General features: G+C 41.6%; 1 long non-coding RNA gene across 1 annotated transcript; it reads right to left on the reverse strand.

The window, feature by feature from the left end:
• Window positions 1-4,370: 4,370 nt before the first annotated feature.
• Window positions 4,371-16,103, reverse strand: LOC112212276. The gene is made up of 2 exons (XR_004461122.1): window positions 16,073-16,103; window positions 4,371-5,559 (listed from the first exon to the last, which is right to left on the reverse strand). It is a non-coding gene; the product is annotated as an uncharacterized LOC112212276 (long non-coding RNA).
• Between the last annotated feature and the right edge of the window lie 3 nt (window positions 16,104-16,106).

Raw genomic sequence — 16,106 nt, forward strand, 5'->3', positions numbered from 1 at the left:
GATCACGCTTCTCGCCAACCAACATGGATGCATCCACCCCTTTTTGCACGCTACTAGCTACCACTTTTCGTCCTCAATGCGTGTCGAGTCGAGTGACGGTCAAGCTTTGAAAAAAAAAAAAAAAAAGAAGGAAAGGATTTGCAGATGCGCGTTTCAATTTCGCGGATGAAACGAGCGGAAAAGGAAGCCGCTGGGTTTCTCTTTCTTCGTTCCTGCCTCTTTGTCGCTGCTCCATCGGTGAGTTATACGAATTTTTCAGTCGTTTCAACTTTCCAGCCACCTTTTTCCGTGGCGCTTTTGAAACTCGTCTCTACGCGGCATCAAACGGTGCAGCGAAACACGTTGCTTTCAACGCGGACACACGGCAAGTGCACTATTTCTGTTCGCCGCGTTTTGTTTTCTGATACTCCAGTCGACGATGAGTAAGAGCGATTGAGAAAAAACGCGAAATATGCTCCGTTCTATTTTTTAGTTTCTTCTGCTCTTTTTTTTATTAGGTTGACAATCGGTGAAAATTGACTTTTTGAAGCATTTGGAGTTGTAATCGGGTTACAAGAGGATCGCCTTTCAATGGAGACTATTCGAGAAAACTTCGAATCCGTGTTACTGATTCGGATTTTTCAACGTGTTTTCGGTTCAAGACCGTGCCAAAAAAGGTATGTCTCCCGTTCCTCGTAGAAAAACGGTTTTGAACTCCAAATTTATAAAATTCTTATGAAAAATTCTGAATTGATCACTTTCTCCACTTCTTTTATCAGATGATTCAAATATCAGAAAATTAAAACAGGAATCAAAGAAAAATCAGAAAACCCACGAAGTCGACTTATTTTATCTCTGCGCTCTTCAATTACAATAAAAATTTGATATTTGCCTGAATACATAAAATAAATTACTAAATAAACTATATAGTAATACAATAACTATTCAAACAGTAATTGAAATATTTATTAAATTGTTAGGACGATTATAGAATTTTTATAACTATTTTGAATAAAACCAACCAGTACGATTATAGAATTTTTGTAACTATTTCGAATAAAACCAACCAGTATGATTTAATTTGATATACTCCCAAGAGTAATATAAAACGTGGAGTAGTAGAGAATCAGACAAAATAGGAATTTAACTCCGTCGAAAGAGGATCTGCAGGGAATGTAAATTCTGTCTGTGCAACAGACTCCTGCGAGTCTGGAATCCCGTGTAAGTATAACGGCGAGGACAACGCCACATATGGTTTCGTATGTGGCATGAATGGGTCGTGGCGCTAGCGAGCTTTTTGCGAACACGAAAGAAGCAGAGCTATTTATCAGTGGCCCCGCCTCGAGCATACTAAGCGGCCTTTTAATCAGCCCTGTGATTTTTCCCGTTCCATACAAAGGAAGGAAAAGGAAAAGCAGTCCTGAACCTGGTACGTCAACGGGGTCCGGGGCTAGAACGCAAGAAATCATCGTATTATCGTTTAAACGTCTTCATTGAAAATCCATTCGTCGAAGTTACTTTTGTGCATCGAATTACATACATAGGCTTGTGTAGAAGCATTAAAAATATTACGACAAAGAATAACAAAACGCAATGAAAGTTTAACTTTGCGATCAACAGGTTTCTGACAAACTGTAGATGAGAACGTAATTTGACGATGAAAGCATGTGTAACGACTGAAGTTTGGAGAATATTTCTCCAAGAAATATTAAGAAACTTAATAAACATAAAGGCAAGGTATCTCGACTCATCTCAAGAGAGACGCAATCTCTTACTTAAATTCCATCTAGAATTTATAAACCTTCTTAATCTTCCACTCATCATAGCAGAAATTAAAAATTATAGTTGATGATCTATAATCTGTGATTTAAAGATACGTACGCTTAAACAGAATCTCAGAATTCTAGAATAATTAACCCTAGTATGGATATCTGAATAACCTGCTACTTGTTGCTATTTCCTCCAAGCATTATTTCAATTTTTTAATTAAAATATTACAAAATCCTCGAATGCTGATTCTTTGCATATTTCGTCGAAATTCATGCAAGATTAGTATCTCACTTCTTGAATAAACGCAATACTTTTGTTATCTATATAGATAAAGAATTAAAGATGCATTATTTCTTTCTCAAAAATCTTCTAGCCAATAAAAAAAGAAAGAAAAAATTATTCAACGTATCAATTCGAATCAATCCTAGACGCTTCGACAATCTGTCTGACGTTAGCCAAACAGTGAACGTCACTAACGAATTGCGTTCGCGCAAAAACGCTAAAAATCTTCTATTGTTTCCCTGTTTCGTTGAGGAAAATGGAAATGCAGACAACAAAAGTGGCGTACTTTAATCTTGCTTGCGCTTATCTCCTTAGCTTGCCCCATCGCTAGGAGACTCGGAGGTTAGAACCCGAAAGGGTCGACATCCCGCGGCGACGCCATAACGACGATGATAAAGATGAAGTTGATACTCGCGGTTAGAGCAGGAATCAAGACGATGAACGCTAGGAACGCGGACTTTCCGGCGTTATGTATAACCGGGCAAGATCTTATCTGTTACAGCCCCGGCCACAGTCGGGACCTTGTGAGAAATTCGGTAAATCCTCGTGTATCTGTCGTGTGAAAATGCTGCAACCGAAACTTTCGAGCTTCTTTCATTAGTGAAGTTGTAATCCGAATGCTACCTTGTAGAGTTTGGAATTTTTTACGGCATATTGATGTCCAGGTGATAACATTACTTTAACGTCGTAAATTTTGAGAAAATCATTCATGAATTTTATCTTAACATACGTCGCACCAGTCGAGTAAAAATATGTTTCTTCTATGTTACCGTGTAATTATCAATTACTCCTATTTCCTGGCTACATCTGATAGCAATGATTTTTTAAATTACAAGAATAGGCCACACTACATTATGACGTAAGTGAATGATTTTAGAAATTCGTTTAATTCAATTGTAGACACGTTCGACAAATTTATTATCGCACGCTTTGACATATTTGAAAATCATATCCAGCAGCCAACATATCGATACTTAGCACATCATCCTCGAACGATCGACACTAAATCCAGACGATTTAGAAAAGGTTCGATTGAAAAGAATAAAAATTCAAGAAGCTGGAAAATATCTGTCGCTCGTATCTTTCGAAACAACTAAAAGTTCCACGTTCGATGTTTTATACGATGATTCCAGAGTTAAGAGGGACATTACTGGTCGGTCAGAGAATCATCTGGCAGCTCTTGGCCGATCGTGATAAGAAAAAAATCATCGAGCCGGTTCGGGGAGAAAATTCGAAGCTGACGCGGCCTGCCATGGCAATACAGAGACAGGGACATTACCATAAAGCCGAGAATTTTACGAGAATTATGTCCGACGTCCGAATCGCGGGTAGCGTCGCGGGATACCCCGTGGCGTTCCCTGTCGTTATCAAAATTCCGTCACAATGGCCACACATCAACTCCCAGCACGCCGCGTTTTCTCTGTGGTCTACGCCTCTCGCGCGCAGGACCCTTCTGTTGTCTCTCTATAGGGTGTACTGCCGTCGTCTTCAGGTTCCTCCTCCGATACGCGCGTCGAATCGCGATTAAGGTTTCCCTTTACTGGAGAAGAGCATTCGTGGACGATTGGATATCGAATTAGTCTCTGTTTCGTTCTTTGGTTCTTTCACCGAAAGTTTGTGAATTTAAAAATTGAAAGGAAATTTAAACTAACGTATAAGGTTGTTCAGAAAATTCTTAGACAAATTTAAGTAAAATTTGAGGAAGGTATATTTCGTCGAATAAAATATAGGAATATCGTTTCTTTGAAATAAGAGCAGAATTCTACCAAATTTGACCGAGGAAGAAGGAGAAAAGAGTTGGTTATTTGATAAAATTAATATTAAGCTACCCTCTTTCAATCTTACAAAAATTTCCTTTTCCTCCTTTTAGAAAATTTAAACCGCTTTGCATAACAAATATAAAAGGAACAATAAAAAGGAGAAAGAACAACAAAAAGGTCGTGATAAAAAATATTAACGAGTGATTTTATGAAATATTTTATGCCTAAAGGTAAGTGGTGCGCTGGGAGAGATTTAAATACTGTAATAAATGTGTCTGTAATCGAAGATAAGTTTAAAACGAACGCACAAGGCAAGGAGAATTAATGAGGATAAACACGATGAATGTAGTACCTAGATATTTCACGCTGCGTTAATTATTTGTACAAATTTTTATTCGCCTTATAGAGATACTAAAAATGTATTTAAAGGCACGCAGAAGTATCGTGAAACTAAATCGCAAAATAACAGTATGTGCTGGTACCATAATATCGGGTTCAGTAAGAGAGAGGAAACGATTGGATCATTGGATAGGCGGAGGACTTCGTTTTAGGAATGAGAAACGGCGAAGTTCGGCTTGATTCATGGCTACACCTGACGGTGAAGTTCACAGTTTATTTCTGAAATGTTTCTCCGCTATTTCTGCGCTACGTTAACAGTCAGTTCACGCAATCAAGGAGGGATTCCATGGAAAGCCTCTGGATACAGCAAATTCCCTTACAGTAACCATCTCTATCTTTAGCGAAATAACAAATGGATTAGCCCAAAGAGGAATTTGTCCGCTAATGCAGTTCAAAAATAAGAGTACTATGAAGTATAATTACTATAAATTTACCACATTAACTGAATAAATTAGAGACATACTATTTTAAGAAAGCAGTAAAAAAATATTGTTTAAAAAGAAATCTATCTACTTTACATTGTACAGTAATGTCTTCTTTAGGCAAACATCAGGAAAGATAAGGTTCTATTATTAACGATAAAATAAAAAAAGAAATTTTGTTGCATTCGATTCTAAAGATTAACTGAACAAGGAAGAAAAAACAAGCCGAGTAATATCGAGAAAGTTATCGACACGAACAAACAAAATTAACTAAACGAACACAAACAGAATTCAATAAACCGAAAGTTCTGTACCACGTCAAATCTGATTTTCCAAATAGTAAAACACCGAAATTGAAAAATTCTTGAAGTGACAGAACTGAACATGGATTGTTGTCGAAAAATGAAAAACGAAGCGAATTACTTCTTACTTTAAAATGTCAAATATTTCAATTCACAACGCGTCACCCGTTAGATGAAAGAAAGCTCTCGCTGGGAGCAAGCGTTCAGGTAGCAAAACCGGCGTGGCTGCTGCGTTTTGTCGTCCTTCGTGAGTCGTCCTCGTTCTCCTCCTCGTCATCGTCTTCCTCCGCCTCCCTGTTCCTCTTCCTTCCAGCCCCGTTGTCTTCCACAAAGTGAACCCGTCAGCGAATCGTACGTCGAATAACCATAAAGTCGTCGCTTTATGCTGGAATCGTATTCCCAGCGTTCCCGTGGACACTCGTCCGGGATTAAAGTCGTCGGTTCTTTAATCGTGCCGAAGGATATGACGCTCCGGAACCATTCTGCGGTCACGATTATGTACGAGGACCCAGCCAACCGATACACACAAAGGTAAAACCTTGGATTTGCGACCGCGAAACGGTCAAGCCATCGATGATGCGATGCACCAGTGATAAACGTGAATGGGATGAAGGCTGTTCGCCATTGGTAATGTGGAATGTTTCCCTGGAATAATATTTGAATATTTGAAGCATATGAAAATTGTTAGAAGAGCATAAATAAGGCTAGTCGTTACGTAAAATTTATGATAAACGTTCGTATCTATAAATAATAGAATTTTGATTTTTACTAGGAATTAATAGAAAGAATATACGTTCGATTTAAATCCCAAATAGAGTATGACGTTGTGTCGAAGAATATGATAAAAGAAATTCCTAAATATTTGAGTTAATCAATCGAATATCGGTGTTTTGGTACTAATTAGATATTTCTAAATATAATTTTCGTGACATTTGCCGAGTAATTAATTACAACATTGTTATCATCAGTCACTTATCGCATTATCTTTGAGATTTTAAGTTTACTTGAACAACGAAGAATTGAAATGAATAGAAAGGTTGGTTGGTAATTAAATACACTGTTTAATATTATTATTATAAACTTATCAAGTCCTCTTACACTAGAAGAACAAACGAAGTTCATGAAAGTGTATCAGACACCGGAAAACGTTGAATCATCAGAGCTGAAGCTTACGGTCCGCCTGTGACAGTAGATTCGTCGAGACGCGCGTAATTTCTCATTAGAATAAATTACGACAGATGCAAAACTGACGTTTAAAACAAATTGCATAAACTCTTTCGCGAAAGTTTAATAAAATCATTACGTACGTAAACGGTTACTTTTTAATTGCACTCCAGCCCTTATCGCAAACCCTTGCAATTAAACCTTAATTGCAAGACAATCGCCAGGGAAGTAGCACCAATAGAGGAAGCCGCGGAACGATTTCCCCCTCGTCGCAAAAATAACACGAACCCCGATTGGAACAACCAAAAATACAAGCGACGATATTGTTTGGCTAGAGACATCAGAGGGAAGCCGCTTCTCGCGCTGGCTCGCGTCAACTTCCAGCCATACGACATTCTCGTTTGTCCTCTTTGACAACCCGCCGAATGGGGCAGCCGTCGACTTGTTTATCCAAGCCTTCCTCGTCGATTCCTGTCGTTGAGAAACGTTCGATCCATCCGTTTCACGCCGTTAACGACGGTTATCGCTCGGCTTACACCGGAGTCAGACCAGGTGAACTAAACAGCGGCCAGGAACGACGAGGGCCGATAGAGGATGTCGCTGATAGCTTCCGACATCGATGGAATTATTTATGCGAACGCTTTAATAAGATAATAATGCAAAAGAGGTAGAATGGTTGTAAGCAGTGTGTAAATACAAGCTTGAAATTGATCCACTTTGATTTGGGTTGGTACGAAGCTCCCGGAGAATGGGGTTTTTACAAAAGAATTTATATTTTTATGTAAAGAAAGACTAGAGGAGAAAGGTTACATTTAGATTGCTAATTGGGAATTACATACTGTATTACAAATTCTTTTCTTATCATTGAAACGTTTTCAAAATACTATTGTACGTGCGTGTTCTCGAAACACTTTGTTACTTTAAATCAAGCCTGATACGGTATATCAAATTATTTAACTTGGGCTTGCTGTATTTATACAATATAATTATGCGACAGAAATAGTCAAATGATATAACCGAAGACTGAAAGTAATTTCTAACATGTACTGAAGTCTAAACGCCAAAGTGTATGAGCAGCCGTGAAAGTGTTAATAAACAATTTAGCTTGTCGCAAAGTCAACGAGTCACTATCAATTATTGGAAAGTTTCGTGGAGGAGGTATCGTATGGTTTGTAAATCACACCTGTAAGACAATTCTATTCTCCTTCTTCCAACTAGGACGAGCCAAAGAAACACGAATTACGTATGGCGGGGCGATAACAGAACGGCGTTCCCATTTCAGGGTAGTCGGTTACATTTTCGCGGGACGAGCTTACATAAATAACGAAGGCGCGGGTGCAGCAAGCCAGAAACACTGTTACAATCACAGTTCGCGGAATGGCTCGATTCCCCGCGAGTACCATAACTCACTTTATCATCGAGCCTCTTAATGAGTCTTCGCGTTTATTCTCTTTTCGTTTTTTCTCTTCCTCTCTCCCTCTCTCTCCCTCTCTCACCCTGTGCCTATTTCTCCCTACTCTTCCTCGCGTTCATCCAACATTTGCCAGCGGTTTTCGCGCGCAATATAATAGGATATGGGATCCACGAGCGAAGGAAGCCAGCCAACGCGAAGTGGTTATGGTCTATATCCTCTTTCACCCGTGGTGATCCTGGCCAACGATAAAGACGGAAGCTCAAATAAATCGCGCCGCCGCCGGATGCTAGACACCGAACGTACCGGCCGCGAAGAATAACGAGGATTTCATTCCTTCGGGGTTACCCCGCCTAGCTGCTGGATCGCGTCGTTTCACCGTCATAAATATGGCGGAAAGCTGCCGGATGGAAAAAGAACTAGGAAGAACGCGTATTTATGGCCGATGGAAAGCTTTACGTGTCACTTCGTTCGTATTTCTTCTTTGAGTCTCTTCTATCTTTTTATTCGCCTTTGTCTCCATTTCTATGGAATAGTGTTGTGGAACACTGGCATTTGGATGTGTTGAGTTCCGATTGAGTTTCATTCTCATCTTCGTCTTCGTCCCTTTTATTTTATTCGCCGTCCAGTTCCTGTATTTCCACATTTGTTATTGGGGGAAAACGTTCGTTTGGGTGGGGCAGGGAGCGAGAAAGAAAGAGACAAAGAGAGAAAAAGAAAAAACGCAAGAGCGAGGGTTGGTCGATTTCCTTACACGGGGCAGTAGGAAATGCGTATCGTGTTGCCCGTGATAAATGGCCGCCAGTTAACGGCATAGAAACATTGTTATATCCCAGGGAAAAAACATCACGCCTCTTATGGAACTTTTATAATTTCATTTGCCGGTCTACTTCCGGTTTGACGACGGTTCCGCCGTTGTTACGACGCCACAGTGTTATCCAATGATTTTGCGTTTCTCTTCTCTTCCTGTGGAGGGGAGTAATTGGAGTGGACCTTTGCGATCAGATGCTCGATTTGATAGCGCTGTACATCGGTCGATGGGGGATTTATTCGTTTCTCCAGTCGCCACGATGGGATTGAAAATTTCATGATTATTTCCAATAAGTATTGTATATTTTAAATCGTGCAAGGTCCATTTCAAAATAGCAGATTTGGCCAGCTTAATTGATCGCGAGAGAGAAATATTAGATCATTAGATGCTTCAGCGAGTGGAATTTTCGCGGAATTAATTGTACACGTTCGATTTTGCAGCGTGATCATTAATCTACCGAAATTTCCTGGAATTTCTATCGTGAATAACGAGCGACGAAGAAATCAGGACCAAATACTGCGCCGGTATTTTCGAAAATTTTAATAAAATAACTATTTATCAAGGTAGTAAGCTTGGAAGGATTTTGATGAAAATGTTTTACGCATAAATGTTTCAAACAAATTATTCGATGTTTCAAATAAATCGCTATTTTGACAATTAGAGATAAGGAGAGATACTTCTTTATTCATGGCAAACCTATAGATCCAAATAACGATATGAAATATTGGAAATATCATATATAATCGTATATCGTATATCATATATATCGTATAAGACAAGTTATTCGATATACATGTATTATACGTGCGATGTTAATGATTCCTGTAACCAGAGACAGCCACTATTTCGTCTCATTTTTCCGCTTATCGTTTAAATTTATTTTTCACGTGTACTCTTTTCTTCTCTCCCATTGGAACGCCTCATTTTTGCTCCAACTCAACATGCTCACGAACTGTAACTCTGGTATCGGTCGAGAATAATCCATATTTATGCGATAGGAGAACGCGGCTCGTTCGAAGCGCGGATTTATGTATCTAGAATCTAGATATTCCATTTCTCTGATGTGCATGCGTGTTCTTTAAAACCTTCCTTAGATTCTCTGATGCATTGTTGCTTTTAATTTCAAATTTGCTGTGCTAGGATATGACTCGAGAATAATATATTTATCTACTTTTTCACTGTTGGTTACCTATCAAAATATTATTTTTTATTGCATTAATTTGGCTAGAATCCGTAAGAAGACCAATTAATGTACACAAAATGCAACATCTAATTTAAAGTTTAACCGAACAAATTCATTTTCTGAACATTTCCTGATTCTAGTACACAATGTGTCGGAATATGTGATTAACTTTTAATTGCTCAACATTTAGATAATTAAGATATCTACCGTGTCTACACAAAATCTAACATATATTTCATACAAGTCGAATATTTTTTAGTGCTATTAACACTTAACAATTATATTACAAATCTATTCACCGATATCGCAAAGCATTAAATACAAATTAAAATTTTTCGATGTCTACATATATCGCAAATATGCGTCCGAATATTCGTAATTGACAATAGTTAACATAATACGTTAAGATCATAAAAAAAGACGGCGAAATATAGATCGAAATAATCCGGAGGAAGATCCGGCGCATCGATGCTGGATTCTTAAACGCGTCCAAGCAGGTGGGACGATGCTAACCGAGATATCGCCAGCGCGAACACACAGCTCGCTCTCGCCACGAGGGGAACTATGCTTTTCTTATAGAGTGTGAGATGCATTTTTTCAGCTTCCATTTGCAGACAATCGACGCGGTAATCACGGGTTGGGCGCCGGAAGCCGAGAAGATATTCGCGCGCTCGCGATCAGATAACCCTCTACTGCCTTTGCCTGACCTGCCTTGCTTTCTTATTCCTCCTACCCGTCCTCCACCTCCTGTTTCGCCGTCATCCACTACCTTTTCCCTCCCTTCCTTCTCTGTCTATGTGGATTCGTTGCCAAGCATTCGGCCTCCGTTTCGCCTGACAGGCCGGCCAGAACAATGAGACGAACTTAACAGGATTCGTAAAAGCGGGAGAAACCGAACGCGAAACGCTACGCGAATGATCGTTATCTTGGCCAGATCTGATTCACCGCCCACGCAAGCTTGCACGCGGGCTTGATCGTGTTTATGAAGTGGCTGGCCGTTGCCTGAATGGCGGACGGATTAATTAGATTTCGAACGCCGCCACGGTGAAAGCTTCCCGCGTTTCTGCCTCGACCCGTGTCGAGTTGAATGAAACTCGAGCTACTCCCAGCTCCAGGCTTCTTCTTGTGTCGGTCTTAACGGTGTGCGTTGTGGCACGCATCGAAACGCGCTTCCTTGCGTTCCTGGCTTCTCATTGTGACTTAAGGTTTGGCTCTATGTGAAGGAACACAGGCAAAATGCAGGATAAGTAGATTTTTATCGATTTCTCTTTTTAAGGAAAAAAGAAATATTTTAATATAAAATAATTTAATCTAAATATAAGAAGACTCTGATAAGTACAAAGATACTGTCGATGAAATTTTGTAGAAGTTAAAAGCATAGCTGTTAGGATAACAATATTTTAATATTATGGGAAATAATATTGTAAAATCGATGGAAGAATATTGTTCGTACGTTGCTACATGGAAGACGATCAGAAACACCACTATGATATCAGGACTCGATCTTCCACGAACTTTTAGACACTATCGTTAAGTCGTTCCGTTATTAACAATTCAATCTGAGCATCGAGAGAACCTCCCAGCGACGACCAGGCGGTACCAGCGTGATTGTCGACGGTTGGTGACATTCACGGTGGCAATCGAGGGGCTGTGACGACGAGCATCGAGGCGGTGCGCTTCCTGGAGTTTCCGTGGCACTCCGATCGGCCGTTGTACGGCGAGTCCAGGGCCCGGAAGATCACCGGGTATACGTCTCCCGCGGGGAAACATACCATTTATCCACGTCAACCTCATTCACCAACACCGGCATGTCCCAGGCCGCAATCTACGATCCTTCCCCACGTGACGGTGCCGCACATAAATATACTTGATGCACGCGCACACGCACCGAGACCGTTTGCCCTCTTCCCTCCCGTGTCCTCGTTCCGAACACCACCACCACCAACGCCGCCGCCCCCTTTTTCCTTCTCTGTCTGCTCTTCTCAGCTCGTGTCCGCGCGTTCTGGCTGCAACGTCCTCGTTCAACGCGAGATGCAAGCCCGAGCAACGTAGCGAGCGCACGGTAACACGCGAGACCGTGTGGAACACACGTTCCGTGATCAGAGAGACCCAAAGGTGGACAGGTGTGCATGTACACCGTGAATATTGTAGGCTCTACAACGTAGAGAATGTCCGTGTGTAAAGGTATGGCTATTGTGCGTGTCTGGCCGTGTGCGAGCGTTAAGGTAGACACACGTGGAACAGGCGACCGCGGCAGATTCACACTGAAAAGAGTCGGCATCCTGCTGCTTGGGCGGCTCGCTGTGGATAGACGTCGCGATAAAACGCGGTTAACACGGAAATTAACCGTTATATCTTTGCACTTATTTACTCTTACACCAGCCAGATAACGTAGCGAGCGAAACACCGTATTTTACATAATGCAATCGGCCCCCGAGCTTAGACGATGCACCGCTGCCTGAATCAAGGGCCCGAACCGAGCATCCCGGATCCGTTACCGATTTTACCGATTCTTTGCCTCTTCAAGCTCACCTTAAGATACCGTGAAGCATGAAACGTCTCAAGATATGCTGAATTTAGAGTAGACTGGTTATATTACTTGGATAGATTCTTTATTGTCATGTTGGAAAGAGTGGAAGATCGGATCTCCAAGATTTATCGGTTGTTCATTTTTGATAGTTTTTGATAGGTGTAGAGATTATAAATTGCTGTAATGTATGACAGATAATATCAACCAAACATTTGCAGCCGTTTCTTTACTTGTACATGTACTGGATGTTCTACTAATTTCGGTAATTTTCTTCGTCTCGATGGATTTTTGACTACAGAATTTACCAAGATAAAAGAATCGCAAGTCGGAGAGAAAAATTATACTTTTTTACATTTCTGCTATAATTCCAAACTTTCGGCAGATAACATGTGTATGTAATGAATCGAAGAACAACAGAGGTTCGATGTGGCTTTGCTTTCAATCATTTGCAATTTTCAAAAAACTGTAGTTAGATATTTAGATTGAAAAATCATTTAATTGTAGTTAGATGAAGAATAAAGTATTTTATTAAATATCTAGAAATTTCTTTGCTATTAATATTTTACTGTTATTATGTTTCTTCAAAGATACGTTTAATCTTCAAAGCTAACGGATGAAGTAAATCTTCGTTAATCTTAGATTACCTTGAAATTGGATGATACGATGTTGGGAAGTGGATAAGGATTGCTAATAACTCTGCAGTTACTTATGCACGACGTCGAGATACATGTATTTCGAGATTAGCATAAAGAAAGTGTTAACGAAGCCTTCAAATTACACTCGGGTTCAATTACGCTAATTAATTTCTCTTTCTCACGATTGATGGAACCAGTCGGGACACGAGTTTTGGAGCGACTCAAATCTAGCTTGAAATATTGCCAATTTACAAAATTTAGAATACGTCTCTACCGCAATATCAGGATGTCGATCAAGGTCCCTTACTCGAGAATCTGTCATCACTTGAACCGCGCTATTTCCCTTGAATTTTCAGAAGCAAACCTAATTAAAGAAACAGATGAATCGCAAAGCAAATATATCAAACTATTACTCCTCGACTCTTCACCAATATTTCCATTTGCTCCAACACAATCGTTATAATCTGTTTTAGAAAAATCGAGAGATTTTAATCAGTAAACGGCATAAGTAGCGAAAACAAAAAAAAATGCTGAATGCAAACTTAATCGTTGTATGCGCTAATGTTAAAATAAAAGATAAGATAAAACTCGAATTATAAATATTACATTTAAAACGATATTTCTTATTTATTATAAAAATTCTTGCTTATAGCACTTCAACTTCGCGATTATCTTAAACACATTAAAAAATGACGAATTTAAAAAAGGAATAATCAGGGACTCGTTATGCCTCGTCAAACTACTTTGTCTATACTAATTGCAAGCTAAGACAATTTTTCCCCTCTAAAGAACCCAAATTTCGATACTCGACCCAATTCGATGCTCTAGGACACTCTAGGTCCGTTCGCTCGAACCCCGTGGCAATTTCCTTGGAATCCTCGTGGAGACGTAAGTAGAATCAGCCGTCGAAAACGGCCTCCAGCGGCATTCGCCAGATGACTCTCGTTCTCGGCACGGAGAATCCCCAGGTCCGTGGATGCTGGTGGGACCAGTTCCATCTCCACGCGGCTCGGTGGCTCGCCCGTTTCCCATCAGCACGGTGTCAGTCTGAATAGCGCGTCGACCAATCGGACGACTGCTTTATCTTCGTACGTTCCTCCCATTGGCTGGAACCGGTCGGGTTTCTATCGAGCGGGCGTCAGAAGGCCGCGCCTAGCAGAGAGAGGTTGCTGCTTCGGATCTGGGGTTAGTGTACCTTCGTTTTCCCCTCCAGCAGATCGGACAAGGACACCAGAGTACGGGCAAGAGAGAATGAGAGAGAAGAGAGAGGGAGAGGGAGAGAAAGAGAAGAAGTGGTTGTAGAGGGGTGGAAGAGGAGATAGACCTAGTGCTCGTCTTCTTCTTCGTTAATATTGCTTTCAGCCTTCCCTCTGCTAGGCCGTTCCGAAAGTCCCTGATCGATATGACGTCGCATCCCCGGAGTCTTGGAGCGGGACAGACCTCGTGCACCCTTCCTTCGCGTCATGGGGGTTACTTCAAGCCGTCTTACGTTTCTCTCTGTGCTCGTAATCTCCAAAGATTGCGAGACGGAGAAGCTTCCGTTGATTGAGAGTACTCGGATCGGTGGGACTTTTCCTTTCCTTCTCTTTTTGCTCTCTTTCGTAGATGCTCATTGGAGGGAAACGGGGTTGCGACCTCTGTCGCGTCTTCTCGTTCGAGTGGATTGAATTTTCGAGTTGACTCGGGACATCTGGGATGAGGGTGGCTGCGATCGCGACTCGAGAGCGCCGTGTTTCCAAAGTAGGTTGATATCTCGTCTCGTTCTCTGGCGAACGAATTTTAGGGCGAATCTGATCGTTAACGATATTTATTCCATGTACCAATTCCGTACGAGGTTAACCTATGAATCTCGTTAAGTACGATCCACTCTCTTTCTCTTCGGCATAGACATACACGATATTACTGGAGGATCGAAAGTGGCGTCGGTCAGCAATCAATCACAGTAGAAACAGCCGTCGATCAGACTCGTGTCGTTGGTTCTCTATTGTTCCGCCTTCCGTAAACGGACTGCGCGACGAATTCGAGGAAAGTCATGGAACGTAATTGCCGTGAAACGCGGCTCAAAAACTCGAAACGCGAGAAGAAGCTGTCGATCGGTGGTAACGGCGCATAAAATCGGCGAGGCTCGATTCGTGGGGACCGTGTACGATTGTGCCTCGGTTAACGAACTTAATGGGATATATGTGCTTGGCGAAGGAGAGAGAAGGGGAGGAAAGAGGGGAAGAGAAAAAGAGAGCATACGGCACTCTAGAGACACGATTCCGTCGCGCACGGTGAGCGATGAATTTCCGTCGTGTTCAGTCGAATACGCGTGCGGCCACCGGTTTCGTGGCCAAATATAGTCAGCCGTTTTCAGGCCAACGAATCCAGAACTGGCCGCCGAGGACAATACGTCTAACTGTCACCGTGATTCGATTACAATTAAACCGTGTAAGAGAAAATCTAGCGTTGACGAAACAGGTGCACGCGCTCACGTCTCGTGCAACATTACCCGTTCGCACTTTCCATTCGTTTCGTCCTATTTAGTGGAATTGTTTGACTTTCTTGCGATTCGAAGTTACGAAGTACGACTTTTTCTAATTCGATTTTATGAAGTATGAAGTTTCTATGAGATTGTTTCAAACAGAAACTTGAAGATTGTGGGCTGAGTGGAAAGAAGTGAAGAAGGGTTCGAGGATAAGCTCCGTCTTTCTTGCGTTGTCATTGTTTGTAACCTTCCCTAATCGTCGGATCTCATTTAGAATCGTTAATTGTCGTATTGTAATAAAATATCTGAAGTTTCTCACTCGAAGAAATTTCACAATTCTAATATCAATTATTTTCTCTCGCGGAAATAAGGTAATGACCATTTTCGTCAAAACTCAAAAAGCTTTAACACCGTGTTTCGACATTCGTTGCGATTAATCTCGCGAGGACGCGCGCGTGGCTGGTCGGTCGATTTAACATTCGGAAAATCCCTTGGCTTTAGCGGGATTATCGTACGAAATCCGCGTGTTGGGCAGCGCGTTTCTAAGCGGGTTCTGCGGCGGGCCGGCACGGCATTCATTATTCATGATTAGCGCCTCTAGCTCCCGTCGACGTCGTTTTCAAAGCGTTTACCGGTGCGTTCGCGTTTCACTCTCAATTAATTTGTAATCGTGCCAGGTGGGGGCGAGAGGTTAGGAGGAGCAGAGGGTGCAGGAGGAGGTGGGACCGCATTGAATGGGAAGAGCGTGGTTCCACTACTATCAAAGAGAAATGACATGACACGCGAATGGTTAGTCACGCGTCACTCACGCATACAGCTACAAATTGCGTATGCTCCGAACGGGCCAGCAGCAATGTTCCAGTTCGCCGCGGCCGGACGAAAAACGTGTTCCCGCGACGATTTTAATATCGCTGACCGTTTGTCACGCGGCCTGCGACGAGATACTCTGGAACGTACGCGCGCCGGTCTCGTGTGCCTGCCGGTCGCTCGC

This window comes from Bombus impatiens, unplaced genomic scaffold, assembly GCF_000188095.3.
Source record: "Bombus impatiens unplaced genomic scaffold, BIMP_2.2 scf_0142, whole genome shotgun sequence".
NCBI classification, from domain to species: Eukaryota; Metazoa; Arthropoda; class Insecta; order Hymenoptera; family Apidae; genus Bombus; species Bombus impatiens.